Source organism: Elephantulus edwardii, unplaced genomic scaffold (genome assembly GCF_000299155.1).
Source record: "Elephantulus edwardii isolate Elephantulus edwardi_28Jun2011 unplaced genomic scaffold, EleEdw1.0 scaffold00083, whole genome shotgun sequence".
In the NCBI taxonomy this organism is placed as follows: Eukaryota; Metazoa; Chordata; class Mammalia; order Macroscelidea; family Macroscelididae; genus Elephantulus; species Elephantulus edwardii.
The window spans coordinates 7,918,327-7,936,010 of NW_006399833.1; positions in this window are offsets into that span (position 1 = coordinate 7,918,327).

Here is a 17,684-nt window from a genome sequence, read left to right on the forward strand (position 1 = left end):
GAGGCAAGAGACCCCGAATAGGAAAAACATTTCTGAGAAAGAAAAATATGGTAGGAGGCATAGCTCTCCCTGATCTCAAAACCCACTACACAGCAGTAGTAACCAAAACAGCATGGTACTGGTACAATGACAAGCACATAGACTAATGGAATATAATTGAGAACCCAGAAATGGACCCATCTATCTATTGCCAACTGATTTGATAAGGAAATAAAACTCATCAAATGGGGAAATGACAATCTCTTCAACAAATGGTGCCGGCAAAACTGGACCTGCAGAAAGCTGAAACAGGATCCACAACTCACGCCATACACAAAAATAAACTAAAGGTGGATTAGAGACCTGGGAGTAAAGCTTAAACCCATAAAGTTCATAAAAGACAAACTGAGATCAAGCTTAGAAGTGCTAGTCCAACGTATAAAGAAACTGCCAATACAGCCAGAAATGTACAATCTGAAGAGGATAAAATTAACTAATGAGATCTTCTAAAGAGTAAATGTCTGTGTGCATGAAAAACTTTTCCAACAGGGTGAAAAGAAAACCTAACAAACATTTGTGAATACCATCTCAGACAAGAGTCTCATAACACTCTCAGAACACTCCTGGACCTCTATAAGAAAAAGACTGATAACCCAATTACAAAAGGAACAAAAGACAAGGAAATAATTTTCACAGAGGAAATGGAATACAGACACATGAAGAAATTCTCAAAATCACTGGCAATAAGAGAGATGCAATTCAAAACCATAATGACATATCATCTCACCCCAATAGCAGTGGCAAAGTTTAGTAGGGCAGCAAGCAATAAATGTTGGAGATGTAGAGAGGCGGGAATTCTCATACACTGTTGGTGGGATTGTATAATGGTACGACCACTTATTGATTTCACACGCAAGCAAGATTCTACTGAAGATTATAAAAAAAAGACTGGAACAGCACATCAGCAGAGAACTGCCAGAAGTCCAGGATTGGTTTAGAAGGGGTCATGGTACTAGGGATATTGTAGCTAATGTTAGATGGATCCTAGCTGAAAGCAGGGAATACCAGAGGAATATCTGTGTTTCATTGACTATGCAAAGGCGTTTGACTGTGTGGACCATAACAAACTGGCTGGCTCTGAGAAAAATGGGAATCCCAGAACACTTGATCGTGCTAATATGAAACCTATACTTGGACCAAGAGGGAGTCATCAGAACAGAGCAAGGAAACACTGCATGGTTCAAAATTGGGAAGGGTGTAAGTCAGGGATGTGTCCCATCTCCATACCTTTTCAACATGTATGCAGAACAGATTATCCGGGAGGCTGGACTCTATGAGGAGAGATGTGGTATCAGGATTGGTGGAAGATCCATAAACAATCTTTGTTATGCAGATGACACAACCCTGCTCGCTGAAACTGAGGAGGACCTGAAGCGCTTGCTGCAGAAGGTCAAGGACTGCAGTCTTCAGTATGGATTGAGACTCAATATCAAGAACGCAAAGATTCTCACCACTGGACCAATTGGCAGCATCAGGATGGATGGTGAAGAGACTGAGATTGTTCACAACTTTAGTTTGCTTGGCTCCTCCACAGTCAACACTCTTGGCACCAGCAGCCAGGATATTAAAAGACGTATTGCGATGGGAAAGTCTGCTGTTAGGGACCTCTACAAAATACTGAAGTGCAATGGTGTCACTCTGGAGACTAAGGTGCATCTGATACAGGCCATAGTCTTTGCAATCTCTTGTTATGCATCAGAGAGTTGTACAATGACTAGGGAGGATAGAAAGATAATGGATCCTTTTGAACTGTGGTACTGGAGAAGAGTATTGAGTGTACCATGGACTGCTAAGAAAACGAACAGATTCATGCTGGAGAGGGTGAAACCGGGCTGCTACTTGAAGGCAAGGATTATGAGGCTTCATCTGATGGGACATCATGCTTGGGAGGGTGGAGGGACAGAACAGGAGAGAAAGACCCTCTCTCTATAAGGTGGATTGATTCAGGGATTGAGGTAAATGGGGTGGGTGTGTTGGAAACAGTACGATTGGCACAGGACTGAGCAGGGTTTAGGGCTGTTGTACATAGTGTTGCTATGAGGTGACTAGACGGCACATAACAACAACAACAACAACACTCTTGAAGTAGTGTGGTGTTTCCTAAAAAAGTTGAACATAGAAACTCCATATGACTCAGCTATCCCATGGCTAGGAATATATTTGTTCTTGTTCAGATGGAGATCTGAAAAGACAGGGTAATGATGGATAAGGTTCAGTTGTGATTAATTTTATAAAACATAATGCATGAGAATGATTGTATGAAACACAATGTGAATGAAGATCAATTTGTGACACAATGTACATAATCTTGTGTATGCAAATCAATATAAAGGGGGGAAGATAAACACATGCTTCAGGACGATGTCCTTTCTCCATATATTTTCAAGTTATATGCTGAAAATACAATTCAAGAAGCTATACTTTATGAAATGAGATGTGGTATTAGGATTGGGGGAAGACTTATCAACAACCTTTGTTATGCAGATAACACAACTGCTTGCTGCTGAAAATAGAACACTTGTTGCAGATGATCAAAGACTACAGCCTGTAATATGGACTGCAGCTCAGCATCAAGATAACAAAGATCTTCACCAGTGGGCCAAAAAGCAACATCATGACAGATGAAGGTCAAAGTTGTCAGTGATTTTGTCTTGCATGGATCCACCACCAGCAATCAATAAATCAAAAGACATATTGCACTGGAAAAGTCAGCTCTCAGGGACTTCTCTAAAGAATTGAAGAACAATGATATCATTCAAGGATTGATGCTTTGAGCTGTGGTGTTCAAGAAGAGTACTGACTATTCCATGGACTGCCGAAAGAACAAACATACATGTCTTAGATAAAGTGCAACCAGACAACTCCTTAGAGACAAGGTTGGGGAAGACTGGTTTCACACACTTTGGCCATGTTGTTAGGAGAGGTGGAGGGTCAGCAAAGGAGAGGAAGACCTTCAAGGAGATGGACTGGCAGAGTGAATGCTGCAATGAAATAATGTATATCAGAGATGGTTAGGATAGCACAAGATAGGACATGGTTTAGATCTGTGGTTCATAGGTTGAGTCATATGTGGCTTGACAATACTTAACAAGAAGTAGCTAATGAGGGAGGTCTGGTGGGCTAGAGTTGCACTGCCAACTTAAAGGCAAGTGGTTTGAAAATACCCGTGGCTCTGCAGGAGAAAGATGGGCATTATCCTCTTGTGATATTTACGGTCTCTCAAAACCTGCTGGATCGTCAGCTATGAGTCAGTTCTGACTAGATGGCAATGGAATTAGTCCAGGAACTAACTAGTAATCTTGTGCATTTCTTCATGTATTGTTTGGCTATAAGAATGTCTAATGTCCTTGTTGGTGAAGTGTCTTTTCATGTCCTCTGACAATTTCATAATTGGAGTGTTTGTCTTTCTTGTTTTGGGATTTTCTGTATATTTTTTATAAAATTCCTTGTCAGATATGCCATTGCTAAGTATTTTCTCATTCTGTAGATTCATTTTACACTCTTTTAGAGAAATCTTTTGATACAATTGGTTTTTGGGAGGTCTTCTAGTTTATCCTCTGCTGACTGCATTTTTTGTTATATTTAATAGCATATTTATGTCATAGATTATGGTTTATAAGTTTGCCTAAATTTTTTTCTGATCATTATATTTTCAGGGTTTATACTGAAGTCTTTGATCCATTTTGAGTTAGATTTGTAAATGGCGTGCGGTCTAAATTGATCTAATTTTCATTTACTGCACATAGTCAGTTTTGACAGCACTATGTATCCACTTAAGGATTTTATCTCTTTGTAAAACATCAGCTGTCCATAGATGAATGGGTTTATTCCTTTGGTCTATTTCTCTGTCACTATACCAGTATGAAGCTGTTTTTATTACTGTGGCTGTGTAATAGGTTTTGAGATCAGGAAGTATAAGTCTTCCTATTCTATTTCTTTTATTTAATCTCACTTACTCAGTGTCTCTTTCCTTTCCGCACAAATTTGGGGATTACTTTTTTCCATCTCTTTGAAGAATGAAGACGGACCAGGATTAAGATTATATCTGTAGATTGCTTTTGTTATTATTGACTTTTTCACAGTTCATGGGTATATTCTTCCATTTATTAAGTTATCTTTTGGTTTCTTATAGTTATGGGTTTTGGGTGTTGGTTTTTTGGTGGGTTTTTTTTAAGCTTTCTTTCTAAAGGTCTTGTATATCTCTGGTTAGATTTATTCCTAAATATTTCATCTTTTGGATACTTATCATAAATGGTATTGTTTTCCTTATTTTCTTCTCAAAGGTTTTGTTGTTATTGTTTTTGTGTTACAACGGGTTTTGCTGAAGTGGCCAATTAGAGCTAGTAATTTTCTTGCTGTGTCTTTGGAATTTTCTATGTATGGGATCATACCATCCACAAATAGAGATGGCTTGACTTTTTCTTATTAATTTTCATGAAAGTTTACAGAGACTTTGGATTTCCATTTACTCATTGTTGCACACTTTCCTCCCTGCCCACACCTCCTGCCAAGTTCACTCTTCTCTTTGAAAAGCAAAAATAAAATTATCATTGTTATGCAATCCCTACCCCCAGTCCACTGTAAATGCAACCTTCATTCTAAACTCCTGTCATGACAATAATACCTAATGATATAATCCCTTTTAAACGGCTCTCTCCCTAATCTGTTTCAATGCAGTATACATTATTTAGCCCCCCTTTTCTTAGTTTCCTCCCAACCCCAATGTCAGACCAGCTTTCCAACATTGGCATTATGCAGTATTTGTCCTTTTGTGACTGAGATATTTCACTCAGCATAATGTCCTCCAGGGTCACCCATTTTGAATTCATGAGTTCTTTGTTTTTTGATGAAGCATAGTATCCCATTATGTGAATATGCCACAGCTTCCCTATCATTTTGTTTGTTGATGCAGATGGACACATGGGTTGTTCCCAACTCTTTGCTATTGTAAACAAAGCAGCAAGAAATACGTGAGTGCATATATCTGCTTGAATGGAAGTTATGGGTTTTTTAGGGTATATTCCCAGTAGTACAATTGCTGGGTCAAATGGTATTTCTAACATTTTGAGAAAGCACCATTTTGCCTTCTATAGTGGTTGCACCATTTTACACTCCCACCAACAGTGAACAAGGGTTCTAGTTTCTCTGCAAGGACACCAGCATTTGTTGTTTGCTGTTCTGTTAAATGTTGCTATTCTTACTGGGGTGAGATGATATCTCATAGTTGTTTTGACTTGCATCTCTCTTAGAGTAAGGGATTTTGAACACTTCTTCATATGTTTATTCACCATCTGAATGTCTTCTTTGGTGAAATGTCTGTTCATATTCTGTGTCCATTTTGCAACTGAGTTGTTTATCTTGTTGTGGTGCTTGAGTATTTTATACATTTGAGGTATAAGTCCCTTATCAGACATGCCATTACGAAATATTTTTTCCCAGTCTGTGGCTTCCCTTTTTACCCTGTTGCAGAAGATTTTGGAGGTGAATAGGAATTTGATTCTTAGAAGGTCCCATTGATATATTTTATCCTCTCCTGATGATAGGTTTTTCAGAATGCTTGGAAGAATGTTCGTTGTGGATTAGGACTTCTAGAGTTCTTCCACGCTTCTCTCTAATGAAATTTATATTCCTTGGTCTTAGTCCTAGGTCTTTGATCCACTTTGAGTTTGTTGGGGTTTTTTTTGTTGTTGTTGTTTTTGTTGTTTTTTTTTTTTATGAATGGAGTAAGGTGTGGATTTTGCTTGAGTTTTCTGCAGATAGTTTTCCAGTTTTACCAACACCATTTGTTAAAAAGGCTGTCCATCAGTTGACCATAGGTAGATGGGCTGATTTCTGGATTCTCAATTCTATTCCATTGATCTATGTGTCTGTCATTGTACCAGTACCATGCTGTCTTGACCATCATGGCAGTATAGTAGGATTTGAAATCAGAGAGTGAGATGCCCCTACCTTGTTTTCAAGGAGTGCTTTGCTTATTCTGGGCCTCTTTCAATTCTAAATAAAATTGGAGGTTGCCTTTTCCATCTCATTGAAGAATGGAATTGGTATTTGTATTGGGATTGCCTTGAACGTGTAGATTGCCTTTGTTAGGATTGTCATAAGTATTTAATCTTGTGATTAGCTGTTGTGAAGGGTATTGTTTTTCTTAGCTCCAGTTCTGTATTCTCTTTGTCATTGAGAGAAATCCAATTGATTTTTGTATGTTGATCTTGTATCTTGCCACTTTGCTGAATTGGTCAACTATTTCCAGTAGTTTTCTTGCTGAGTCTTTAAGATTTTCTAAGTATACGATCATACAATCTACATATAGAGATAATTTTTACCTCCTATTTGCCAATTTGAGTACATCTTATTTCCTTCTCTTGTCTTATTGCCATCACTAAGACTTCCAATACAATACTGAATAGGAGAGGTGATAGTGGTCATCCTTACCTAGTTCCTGTTCTTAAAGCGAATGCCTTTAGTCTCTCTCCATTGAGAACAATGTTAGCTCTCAGGTTTGTGTATATACTTTTTACTATGTTGAATAAATTCCCCTCTAGTCCTATTTTGTTGGGTGTTTTAATCAGGAAAGGTTATTAGATTTTGTCAAAGACTTTTTCTGAATCAATTGGTAGGATCATGTGGTTCCTGTTCTTTGCTTTGTTAACGTGATAAATTACACTGATTGTTTTTCTTCTGTTGAACCACCCTTGCATACCTGTTATGAATCCCACTTGGTCATGGTGAATTATTTTTTTGATGTATCGTTGGATTCTATTGGCCAGGATTTTATTCAGGATTTTTGCATCTATGTTCATGAGAGATATTGCCCTATAGTTTTCTATTTTGGTGTGTCTTTATCTGGGTTTGGTATTAAGCACATGTTTGCTTCATAGAATGAATCTGGGAGAATTCTTTTTCTATATTCTAAAATAGTTTATGTAGAATTGGTGACAGTTCTTCTCTGAATGTTTGATAAAATTCACTTGTAAAACCATCTTATCCAGGACTTTTTTTGGCTGGAAGTTGTTTTATTACCTTTTCAGTTTCTTCTTTTTTACAGGTTCTGTTCAGGTGTTCAATTTTGGTTTGTGTCAGTTTAGGTAAGTTGTAAATTTCTAAGTATTTGTCCATTTCCTCTAGGCTTTCATATTTGCTTAAGTGTAGTTTTTCATAATATTCCAATGTTAACCTTTTGTTTTTTAATTTTCACTGGTTCTTTTGTGATGTTGCCTGTTTCATTTCTTATTTGGATTACTTATGTATTTTCCTTCTTTTCGTGTGTTAGATTTGCAAGTGGTTTGCTGATTTTATTGACCTTTTCGAAGAACTAACTACTAGTTTTGTTAATGGTTTCAATTGTTTTTTCAGTTTTCTACTTCAATTGATTTTTGCTCTAATTTTTATAATTTCAGGGTGTCAGGTTTTCTTGCTTTTTTTTCCAATTTGTTGGATATGTTGTATTAGAGAGTCAGTGTTCACTTTTCCTGCCTTTTGATGTGTTTGCTTATTGTTATAATTTGACCTCTGATAACTGCTTTGGCTGTTTCCCAGAAGTTTTGGTAAGTGGTGTCTTCATTGTCATTTGTTTCAAGAAAGTTTTTAATTTCATTTTTTATTTCTCCTAGTACCCACTCATGTTAAAGCAAGGTGTTTTTCAGTTTCCAAATATGTAGTTTTTCTCCTTTATCCTCTTGTTATTAATTTCTAATTTTGTAGCATTTTTGTCTGAGAAGATGCTTCATATTATTTCTATGTTGTTGTTGTTGTTGTTGTTGTTTTAATTTATTGATGCTTTCCTTGTGACCTAAAATGTGATCTATTCTGGAGACTTTCCATGCACATTGGAAAAGAAGGTATACTGTATTTTTTGGGGGAGCATTAGCCGATAAATATCTATGGGATCAAGTTAGTTTATTGTGTGGTTTATGTCTTCAGTGTCTTTGTTGAGTTTCTTTCTGGTAGTTCTATCTTTTCTTGAGAGTGGTGAATTGAAGTTTCTAACTGCTATAATAGTGTTGTCTATTTCCTTTTCCAGGTTTGTTGATACTTGTTTTATATATTTTGCAAGTCTGTTATTTGGTGCATTATTATTGTTATGTCCTCATGTTCTAGTGACCCTTTAAGCATTATGTAGTGACTTTCCCTGTCCTTTGTGATGGTTTTTGCATTGAAATTTATATTATCATGGATTAATATTGCTACTCCCCCTTTTTTCTGGTTGTCATTTGCTTGGTATATTTTTTCTCACCCTTTTATTTTTAGTCTTTATCTTCATTTTTCAGGTGTGTCTCTTATAGACAGCAAATTGATGGATTTTGTTTCTTTATCCAATCTGCTACTCTTTTTCTCTTCTGTGAAGCATTCAAACCATTTACATTCAGTGTGATTATTGAAAGGCAAGGTTTTATTGCTATCATTTTGTTGCGTTCTTTTTGGTGTCATTGCTAGTTACTTTGGTCCATCCTGCTTCCTCTGGCACCTCTGTAAGAAGGACACCTCTCAGTGTTTCTTGCCATGCTGGTCTTGTTTTTACAAACTCCCTTAGGTTCTGTTTTTCTGGGAATATCTTGATCTCTCCTTCATATTTGATGGACAATTTTGCTGGGTACAATATTCTTGGTTGACAGTTGTGTTCTTTGAGTGTTTGATATATGTCATTCTACTGTCTTCTTGCTCGCTTGTTTTCTGCTGAGAAATTGGCACTTTATTTTATCTGCTCTCTTTTATGGGTTACTTTTTGTTTCTCCCTCACTGCTTTCAGAATTCTCTCCTTATCTTGGGTTCTGGCAAATTTGACTATTATATGTCTTGATGTTTTTTCTTTTGGGGTCTATTCTATATGGTGTTCACTCAGCTTCTTGAATATATATTCTTTCATTCTTCTTTATGCCTGGGAAGTTTTCTTCTAGTAATTCTTCCACAACTTTTTCAGTGCCTTTACTTGCTTCTTCCTTTTCTGGTATTCCAATGATGTGAATGCTATTTCTCCTGATTGTTTCCCACATTATTCTTAGATTCTCTTCTTTTTCCTCCCTTTTTGATTTTGCTTTTTTGCTCTAGCAGATCAGTGGTGACAATTCTGTCTTCAATTTCACTGGTTCTGTGTTCTATTTCTTCAACTCTCTTCATGTGTCCCTCCATCATGTTGACAGCATCTGAAACCTTGAACCTCATATTTTGGATAGTAGTTTCTTGTTTTTCCAATGCCTCTAATTCCTCCTTAGTTTTATCTGAATTGTTTGGATTGTTTTTTAAGTTTCTCCTGATTTTTGCTTGCAGTGTCCTGTAATTCTTCAAGTTTGTTATTCACCCCTTGAAAATATCCAATCATTGTTCTTTTGAATTCTATGCCAGAAAGTTCCATCAGACTTTCTTACTAATGTGTCACTTTTTGGAGGTGCTGTCTTGCTTTGGGCTTGCGTGGGAAGTCACGTAGTCAGCTTCTTTAGGGACATTGCTGTGGTAAACTTTTTTGTGCCTGAGGTGACAGCCAGTTCTTGATCTGACATCAGTGCTCCAGAGGAAAGTTGGGCAGCCACCCAAGCAGATGCACATAGGGTGGGTGCACACACAGACGCATATGTGGGTGGGGCATGGATGCACACGCAGATGCACATGGGAGCAGGGTGCAGGGGAACCTTGAATGAAAATCTAGGAAGCCTTGGTTTTCCCCTCAAACACAGGGTCTACCACCCCAGTTGAGCTCCAGCTGTCTCGTTCCTTCCTCTTTATGGTGTTGGGGTCCCACATTTGGTATAGGAATCAGCCATAATTTCTCCTGAGTACCTCATTCAGTTTTCTGCTGTCCTGCTTCCTCCTGGTTAGTGGGTCCTGCTGCAGCTCCCTGCTCTAAAGTACTCAAGAGCAATGGTGTCTCTCTGGAGACTAAGGTGCGCCTGATACAGGCCATGGTTTTTGCAGTCACTTGTTATGCATCAGAGAGGTGGACAATGACTAGGGAGGATAGAAGGAGAATTGACGCCTTTGAGCTGTGGTGCTGGAGAAGAGTATTGAATGTACCATGGACTGCCAAGAAAACAAACAGATTCATTGTAGAGAGGGTTAAACCAGGCTGCTCCTTGGAAGCAAGGATTCTGGGGCTTCGCCTGACATACTTTGGACATGTTGTAAGGAGAGACAGGTCTTCAGAGAGGGACATCATGCTGGGTAGATTAGAGGGACAGCGTAGGAGGGGAAGACCCTCTATGAGATGGATTGATTCAGTGACTGAGGTAATCGGGATGGGTGTGTCAGAGGCAATGAGATTGGCACAGGATAGAGCACGGTTTAGGGCTGTTGTACATAGGGTCGCTATGAGTCACAAACGACTTGACGGCACATAACAACAACAACAACAACAACCTCATTCAGTTTTCCGCTGTTCTGCTTCCTCCTGGTGAGTGGGTCCAGGTGCAGCTCCCTTCTCCCTGCTCTCTACCATGGCTCACTGCACCCCATCGAGGCTTGCTGTACCCCACCAATGCTCGCTGAACCCCGCTGATGCTTGCAGCTCCCACAGCTTTCAAGTGTCCACGTTTATTCACAGCAATGTTTTGAGAAGCACCTATATATTTGTGCAGTTTGTTCTCCAAAGTACCTCAGTGCACAAAGAGGAAGCCTGTTGTTCCCTTCTGAAAGTGGCTTCTCACCTCTGTCGAGGGGCCCAGAACCTCCCTCTTGCCTGGTCAAGCCTGACAGCAGTTTGTTCCCCAAAGCACCTGAGTGAAGAAGGAGGAAGCCTGTCTTTCCCTTTTGGAAGTGGCTTCTCACCTCCATTTGAGGGGCCCAGGACCTCCCTGTTGCCTGAGTTAAGGGGTCCTGTGTGGTCAAGCCAGACAGCAGTTTTCCCCCCCACAGTACCTGCTTGTTCCTAGCGGCTGGGTCCCACAAGTGGCTAGGCTGGTGGCTTCTGGATGGGACTCAGCTGGCGGCTTCCACCAGGGCCAGCGTCTTGCTGCTCCTGTGGCTCCAAAAACTATTTTAATAAACATTCTGACTCAAATCTCTACTATAAGTGTCATGACATATCAGTCTCAGTGCACCATGTAGATCTCTCTGGTGGCCTGTTTCTATGTAGCTTGCCCCTCCTCCAGCTCCTTATGCTGTTTCCTCTGCTGCTACCATCTTTGTTCTCTCCTGAATAATTTTTTTTAAAGTGAACTGGGGTGGGGTAGGGTGAAAAAAAGTACAACAGTGAATGAATCAAATCTAACTTTTTTGTACACTCCCATTAGTATCACAATATTTTTAAAAATCCAAAACCAAAACAAAACAAAATAAACCCCAAATGATAAAAAACAAAACAAACCACCGCCACCAACAACAAAAAAAACCAAAACAAAACAAAGAAGTATCACCAAGGAAGGGACTGGGCCAAGTCAAGAAATGTCCTGCACACCATCATCTTACACTATGAATTACATACTCTTAATGATCCTGTGTATTTCCTTGCACAGATGGGAGCTCAGGTGGTTCAGTGGTAAGACTGCACTGCAATCCCTAATACATGTGGCTTGAATCCCCTAGTTTCTCCGCAGGAGAACACTGGGTAATCTCCTCCTTTGGTATTACTATCTCTGAAAATTCAGGTCAGTTATGAGTTGGTTCTAGCAACATGCTGAATGAATGAATGAATGAGGGGCAAACAAACAAAAGCAATAAATTGACCAAGACAAAGGCTTCTTGATCACTTCGCCTCCATACACAGGCAGTTTGTTTTTCCTGATAGTGCTTCAGAAATGACCCACCTTGTGCTTAGTTTTTTGCTTGTGGGTAATCATGCCTTCATTTGACTTACAGGTTAGATTGTGGGTAAAAGGACAAGAGTGGAGGGGGGAAAATAGAGAGGAGGAGGAGAATAGGTTTCTGTCTTATCTCACTGAAAGAGTACACCATATTCTTGTCCTATCTCTGCCACTAGTTTATGTGTGATCTCGGGCAAGCAATTCACCTTTCAGAGTCTTCGTTTCTCCCTGGTATAAGAGAGATGATAATTTCTACCCTCTATACTACGTAGGTCAGTCAGTCCAGCTGATAAATGAGAAGGCACGTTGGAGGAAGGAATTTAGGTTAACATCTCAACAGGTAGAAAGGCAGCTCATATCACCAAGTCAGCTAGATCTGCTTTCTGCTTCAAGAGTCAATGTGACTGGGATGAAAAGGTGGGAAGGCAGAGTTCACAGACTCTTAGACAGTAGAGTTGGTAGGTATGTTAGTGAACATTGTACTCCAGTCCCCATTTTGCCAGGAAATACACTGAAGCATGGAGAAATTATTTGTCCTGTGAAATCTGTGAATTCCAGGTTTCCCTTTGCTGTCTGTTGCAAACCTCCACTTAAAAAGCAAAGTTCATTTGCTTATGTCACGGTTTGGAGAAAAGAGAGCTCTGGATTATGTTCCAGCAAGGAAATGCTCAGGACATTTGTCTGAAATGGGTTTTATTTTTCCATAAAACATAATACTCCATTTCAGCTCTATTATTGCATACCTTTTACCTGTAGAATCCACCATTTTGTATTTTTTTTAATAAATTGGTATCTACTTGATGATGGCAATGGGTTTGCATTTAATATGTGACTGTCATTCTATTAGATGATGTGGAAGATTTAGAAATGCTTTAACACCCTTCTCCTGCTCTCAAAAAGCCAGGTGTGGGAGATGGGATTAACAATGAGAGAACAATGAAAGGCAATATGTGATTAAGTATAAAATAAGTATTGCAGGCAATGAATGCTGTAGAAATTCGGAGGAGGGAAGAGAGCTTTGAGAGCTGGGAGAATTGGGAAGAGTGGGATTTTTATGTGGGTTTTGAAAGACGGGTAAGATTATGTATGTAGATGTAAGAAAGGGCATTGAATTTGAGTGTGTATATGTGAGCAGAGGCACAGAAATGGGTAACAATGAAAGCTAGCCTCTTTCTATGCATTAGATAGTAGTCTACATAATTTCATTTCTTTAATTTGCACAAGAATGGTATGGATTAGATAAGTGCTATTTTTAGTTGCTATTGAATTGCCACTGATGTGAGTAGAGCTGCACTCCAAAATTTTCAAGATTGTGGCCTTTCAGAAGCAAATTTCCAAGCCTGTCTTCTGAGGTAGCTTTGGGAGTGTTCTAATTATCAACCTTTCAGCTATGTAGTTGGACAATTAATTGTTTGCAACACCTTGTTGTTGTTATGTGCCATCGAGTTGCCTGCAACTCATAGGTCTGACTCAACAGTTCTGAACCCTGCCCTATTCTAAGCCAATCTTATCGTCTCAGACAGACTCAATTCCACATTTCCAGTCACTGGGTCAATTCATTGCGTCCTGGGTCTTTCTCTCCTGCACCGTCTCTCTACCCTTTCAAGCGTGATATCCTTCTCCAAGGATTGGTCCCTCCTGACCATGTGCCCAAAGAATGTGAAACAGAGCTTCAAAAGCCTTGGTTTCCCCCTCTCCAGCCCTGATCTGTCCTTCTGGTATGTTCAACACTCTTTCCAGCATCACAGCTCAAAGACATCCATTCTTCTTCTTCTTCTATCATCCTTAGTTATTGTCCAGCTCTCTAGTGGATAGCAAATAATTGTGAAAGCCATAGCCTGGATCAGGCACACCTCAGTCTCCAGACTGACATCATTGCTCTTCAGTACTCTAGAGAAGTCCCTGACAGCAGACTTTTCCAATGCAATTTGTCTTTTTATTTCCTCACTGCTGGTGCCATGAGTGTTGTTCATGGAACCAAGCAAGCTGAAGTTGTTAACAATCTCAGTCTCTTCTCTATTATGATGCTGCCAATTGGCCCAGTGGTGAGCAGCTTTGTCTCTTTGATGTTGAGCTTCTTTCCATATTGAAAACTACAGTCCTTGACCTTCTGCAGCATATGACTCATGTCCTCCTCAGTTTCACCAAGCAAGGTTGTCTCACCTGCATAATGCAGGTTGTCAATGAATCCTCCTCAAATCTTGATTCCACATTTCTCCTCATAAAGTCCAGCCTCCCAAATAATCTACTCTGTATATAGATTTAAGAAGGATGGAGATAGGATGCATCCCTGGCATATACCTTTCCTTATCCTGAACCATGCAGTGTTTCCCGGCTTTGTTCTGACTACTGCTTCTTGGTCCAAGTTTAGATTTCAACAATGAGCACAGTAAAGTGTTCTGGGATTCCCATTCTTCTCAAGGTTGCAACATGTAGGGGCTTAATTAAAAACTAAAAAACCAAACTCACTGCTGATGACTTGATTCTCATGCAGCTCAACAGAACTGCTCCATAGGGTTTTCAAGGCTGTAAATCCTTGTATCTTCTCTGGATCAGCTGGTGGATTCCAACACTGACCTTTTTATTAGCAGCCTGAATGTTTAAATCATTGTATCACTAGGGATTCTTAGATTAGGTTACCCAAACCCACTGCTGGCTCTGGTTCATGGTAATCCTCTCCATCAGATTTTAGAGGCTGTAGTTTTAATGGGAGGGAGGTCTGGTGGCCTTGTGGTAAGGAGTTGCATTGCCAACTCAAAGGCATGAGGTTCCAATCTACCAATCTAGGAGAATATGGTGTGAACCTAAAATTTGGGGTTGTTTTTAGCCATTAGTTAGTTGCCTCTGGTCTCCAGCTACCTTAACTGCAGGCACAAGGTCTTGCAAATCATCATGGTCTTGCAAATCACTAACAGCTGTAGGACTAGGAGAAGTGAAGGATTGCTTCCCAAACAGAGCAACAAGACTTGAGGTGAGCAAGGCCTGTGATGGCAAGACCCTGCCTGGTGGGAGTGAGACCTTGGTGGTGGAGAGATGGTGGCACTGCTTTGGACAAATGATGGCAAGGTGTTAGCTGAGGTTTCTTGCATTTATACTGGCCACAGTTAAAGATTTGGCTGTTCTTACTGGATGCTTGAAGGAGAAGCTGACTTATAACTTCATGGGTGCTTGTTTGCTTGGAGACAAACCTTGTTGGATGACTTGGATTTGATTGCTAAACTGAAAACTGGATCATGGAGTTACTCAGTAATTGTGCCTTAGAACTGTTGGTCAAAAGCCTGGACTTGTGAGATATTCTTTTTCTACCCCATTCTCTAAGTTCCTTCCCTAATAAACCCCATTGTTATGAGTCTGTGAGTCAGCAATAAATACAGGAACATCTTGCTGTTGATGGGGTTCTAGAGGCACCATGGGGTGGGGCTACAGGCTCTTTATCAGCTTTCTACTCTGGGGCAGTGAGGGGCTGTGCTATTTATTCTCATTCCTTCTGGCCTTTTCAGAGAGACCCTCATGTCCATGTGCCCATATGCCCAATTGTCTCCTACTTAGAGAAAGATGGTAAATCTTCCGTGTAATGTACTGCCTGTAAAATCTCATTGGAGGATCAACCATGAGTTGGTTTTGACTTGATGTTACCTAACAACAATAACAAATTTAATGGAAGGAGACTGCCTTATCATTCTCTTGGAGAGGCTGGCAGGTTTGAATTCTCAATATTTTGGTCAGCAGTCCAACTCTTAACCTACCATACTACCAAGACTCCTTGGATTGGAGATTTGTGCTCTTTAATTTATATATGAGGTGCATGAGATAAAGAGAGTAGTAAATTGGCCAAGGTTATACAAGTGTAGCATAAATAGGTTACGAGTCCATGTCCTAAAATTTGCTATTCTTCTGATGATTAAGAGCAATGACTCAGTGACTGGGATAATGGGGGAAGGTGTGTTAGAGACAGTGATGTTGGCTCAAGATAGGGCTGGGGTCAGGGTTGTTCTACATAGGGTCACTATGAATCACAAGTGACTCGGTGGCACATAACAACAACAACAACAACAACAATAACAACATGGCTCTGTGAGGAAGTTGGCTTAGCTGTAGTCATTCCAAAACTCCCAAAACAAGCCCACTGCTGAGTCCATTCTGACTCATAGTGACCCTGAAGGACAAAGTAGAACTGCCAATAGGGTTTGCAAAGCTGCAAATATTTATGAAGCATATTTCCTCATCTTTTTCAAAAGGAGCAGCTGGTGGGTTTGAAGCATTAGCCTTTTGGTTAGCAGCCACATGTTTTTAGCCACTGTGCCAACAGTGCTTCTTCTGTAGTTATGGAAGATCATTATTTTTATAAACCCAGAACAGGGTTAGGTCAAACTCTCAGATCATGTTCAGTATTGAAATTGGAAGGATTAATGGAGTTATTCATCAAGTGCTGTAACTTCTTTGAGGATCAGAACTTGAGTTCACCAGATACTGCCAGGAGTGCCACAGCTTTGTTGCTATTGTTCCTTGGTTATGTTGTTGCAGAATGAACAAAACAGGAAGAGCATAATGAATGAGCAAGCCTGTGAATCAATTATTGCTTGGTGCCATTTTCTTTTAATTGGTACTTGAAGAGAATCAAGACAATCATAGTGGTTGTACAAAACTTGGAATGAGACAAGACTACTTTTCTCTGCCTATTGTTGCAATGTGTTGGTTGTGCAACACATTGTTGGGTCTCAAACAGAACAACAATTGCGAGGGTAGTGGACACCACTAAGGGTTTTTATTCTATCTCACATAGAGTTGAAAACAACTTTGCAATACTTAGTACAAACCTTTGTCTGAGGCTGTATTTGACAAGAAAACCAGACACAGAAAGGATGTGAGGACAAAGCCTTGATAATATAGTAGATCATATTTTATGGTTGGAGTCTGGCTTGCAACCAGCACCCTAAAGTGTTTCCCAGGCAAGGTGCCTAACTGTGTTTTTCTAGCTATCCTCCTAACTCATTGTGAGCCTTCAATAAATATAACATCAACACGAGGTAGATTCTGAGAAGGACCTTGCTTGTCTTGTTTCTTCATCCTAGAAACAGTCAATTGAAAGCATCAAGAGGGGCCATGTTTCAATTAACCAATCTTGTCCAACTCTTGAGCTGACAGGTCCCTCTGTGCACATCCTGTCCTGGCTGGCCTTTTAGCGACAGAGCTCTAGGCCACGTGTCGGTAGGGAAGCAGCTGCTTCCTAGCAGGGCGGGAGGAGGTAAAGAGGTCAGGGGAAGAAGCTTCCTTTCTTCCTGCTAGCGTTAGACTGAAGGCATGGCAGGAGGAAGAGAAAAGGAGAGGAAGGAGGCGTGGCAAGGGAGTTGTGGCTTGAGTTGAAGGGAGAAAAATTCGGCTCTAGTAAGAAGGGCCAGACAGAGGCAAAGGACTTACTCCCTTCCCAGGCACTGAAGTGAGGTTGTGGCTAGATGGCTGAGAATCTACTAATAAAAGGCAGAAAGGGGGGGAAACGCGAACTGGCAAAATCTGTACTACCACAGAACTTAAATGAGGGTCGGCAAAGTAAGCAGTGTTGGGGGAACAAGGAAGTGTCCAGAGAAGCTGGCCAGAGAGGCGGAGTCAAGGCAAAAGGATGCAGCAAAAGTCTGGGGAGGCAAATCCTGTACACGACGGAGCAGCAGGGTGCACGCGTGCAAGCTCCCCAGTGCAGAATACGAGACAGGCCAGGGAGGAGGAGGAAGGAGGCGGAGATCGAGCCAGGAGGAGGGCGAGCTGACTGGCGGGTGGGAGGTGTGAATGGTGGAAGCGGCGGGGGCAGCGAGGGACCTGGAAGGGAAGGAGGCAGGCGGGTGGCTGTGGCCCGAGGGAGGGGGCGGGGGCTAGAGGCCGAGCTGTGCTCGTGAGGAGGGAGGTGGCGGCCAGAGGGGAGGA